This window comes from Ursus maritimus, unplaced genomic scaffold (genome assembly GCF_017311325.1).
Source record: "Ursus maritimus isolate PB19 unplaced genomic scaffold, ASM1731132v1 scaffold_32, whole genome shotgun sequence".
In the NCBI taxonomy this organism is placed as follows: Eukaryota; Metazoa; Chordata; class Mammalia; order Carnivora; family Ursidae; genus Ursus; species Ursus maritimus.
Genome location: NW_024425786.1, coordinates 27,072,407 through 27,074,929, shown reverse-complemented (window position 1 = coordinate 27,074,929; position 2,523 = coordinate 27,072,407). Strand labels below are relative to the sequence as shown.

Sequence of the window (2,523 nt, the reverse complement as noted above, 5' to 3'; positions counted from 1 at the left end):
TAGAAGTGACTTTTTTTTTTTAAGAAGTAGCCCTCTTTTAACAAACTAATGATTCTGGGGGGGTGGGGGGGATGGATGAAATAGGTGATGGGGATCAAGGAGTGCACTTGCTGTGAAAAAGCACTGGGTGTTGTATGGAAGTGTGTAATCACTATAGTGCACACCTAAAGCTAATATCACCCTGTATGTTAACTAACTGGAATTTTAATAAAAACTTAAAAAAACAGGTTTTGTTTTGTTTTGGTTTGGTTTTTTGGTGGAGTCAAGATGGAGGAATATATGCGGATGATTGTGGTGGAGACTTTACCATGGATAACATAGGTGGTGTTATCTTTCAGGCACTCAAAGGTTTTCACAATTCTCCAGTGGGAATAAACCACAGACTACAAGGGAATTTCACAGCTATTAAAACCAGGGCTCCGTAGCTGGGAGGTAGCTTTGCAGTTTGGGGAGGTTTATTTTTCATGACTGACTGCAGTATGGTTCAAGTCAAAGGGAAAGAAGATCCCTGGAGCTCCTTCACAAGTGTTCCTCCAGAGGAGCCATACTGGCAGCAAGAAATGAACCAGTGGCCATGGTTGGGTCATCAGCAATGGGAGACATTCTAGCTTTAATTATAGGAGCTGGTATCTTGTTGACAAGATTTGCCTTTGCACGATTTCCCAATGGTCCTGTTTGCCGAAAGACCCCTCTCAGTTGCCTTCAGCCAGTTACCATCCTCACCTTTTGGAAACTATCGACAATATCAAAAGGACTTCTTTCCCAGGATTTCTTTAACAGAATGAGTTATAGTTCAAGAAGGGATTTCAGAAGGTAAGTTATGGTCTGTTTTTAAATCCGTAGGTGGGACCGCTATGGCCACATAGGCTTTGAAGAGACACTTAGCACTTAGCACATAGCACATGGTGGGGGTAGATGTTAAAAGATAATACATTTATTTATTCACACTTGGATTGCATTTGTGGTAAAAATAAATGTCTAATATCTATAAAAGAAAAATAACAAATGCTTAGAAGATGAAGGCCCAGAGGGCAAACAACAATGCAACATGACCATCATTTCCTTGGGGACTTCTCTGCCTGGTTTTGTAGTTCTGTCAGTCAAACAATAAAAGAACTCCTGGAACTTAAAAAAAAAAAAAAAGTGGCTCTCTTTTGTATTTTGCAAGCAGGCAGCTTTCTACATATTCAAGATCTAGGGCCAGGACAAGAGAGACTTGCCAACTATATTTGGCAACTATATTTGATTTTGCCATCTCTATGGGATGGCACAGCTACTAAGGAGGGCAGCGCATGAGGCTTTGACAAACAAATCAATTAATATGTTTGTTTTTACTTCCAGCCTTTGTTTCTACTATACTTTTTAACTGGGACACTGGATTTTTTTCTCTCTTCTTCAAGATGAAATAAAGTGAATGAATTAGGGAATGAGATAAATCTAGATTTAAGTTCCAATTCTATAGTGTAATTCTCAAATTTCAATTCTATAAGGTCATGTGACATTGAGCAAGTCACCTCATCTCTCTGAACCTCAGCTTTCTCATCTGTGAAATGGAGATGACACTGTTTCCTAGGGTTATTGAAATGATCAAAGAAGTTGATGAATGGAGAGCACCTAACGCTGTGCCTGGCACTTTAAGAGCTCAAAAAATGCCCAATTGCTTTGACTTCCTTCCCAGCCCAAAACAAGCCTTCTTTATCTATAGGTTGGGGGAAATAACTGATTTTAGAAAGACCTTTCTAATGCCCAGACTCATTCAAAGGGAAGGGTTCTCAGGAGGTAGTGAGCTCCAGGCTCTGAGGGTACTGAAGTAAGTTTGAACTGATGGACAAGGTAAGGTCAGATGACTTGTGGTTCTTTAGACTCTATTAAGTTAATATGAAAATATTCATGGACTTATATGTTACTGAATTTTTTTAGCAACTATTATTGAGTATTTGCCATGTGACAAACCCTGGGCTAGGTAATGGGGATCCAAGGGTGAGTCAGAGAAGTGGCGTTCCTCACCTCATGCAGCTCACAGTCTTGAAGGGAGACAAATAATAAACAGAAAAAAACCAAAAGAATAAGATAAGACCAAGTTTACCGATCACAGAGAACTGTAAAACTCCAGCGCTAGGGGAAATAGTATGTAGAATTCCTGGTTTTTTCCCCATGATTCTTTATCTTTCAATTTTAATTTTTTTCTCTTTCCTTTTTCAACCAATTTCTTATTTTATCAACTCTTTTTTAAAAAGCTTTTTTAATTTTCATTTTCACAGTTACGTTCTATCCTTTCATTGTATTTAATTTTACTTTTGTGGGGCACCTGGGAGGCTCAGTCAGTTAAGCATCTGCCTTCGATACAAGTCATGATACCAGGGTCCTGGGATCAAGTCCTGCATCGGGTTCCCTGCTCAGCGGGAAGCCTGCTTCTCCCTCTCTGCCACTCCCCCTGCTTGTGCTCTCTCTCTATCTCTCTGTCAAATAAATAAATAAAATATTTCTTAAATAATACTTTTATTTTTGTATATATATAAGTTT

General features: G+C 39.0%; 1 pseudogene; it reads left to right on the top strand.

Annotated features, from left to right (window-relative positions):
- LOC103666393 lies at positions 1-1,730 on the top strand (annotated as a pseudogene).
- Positions 1,731-2,523: the final 793 nt, after the last annotated feature.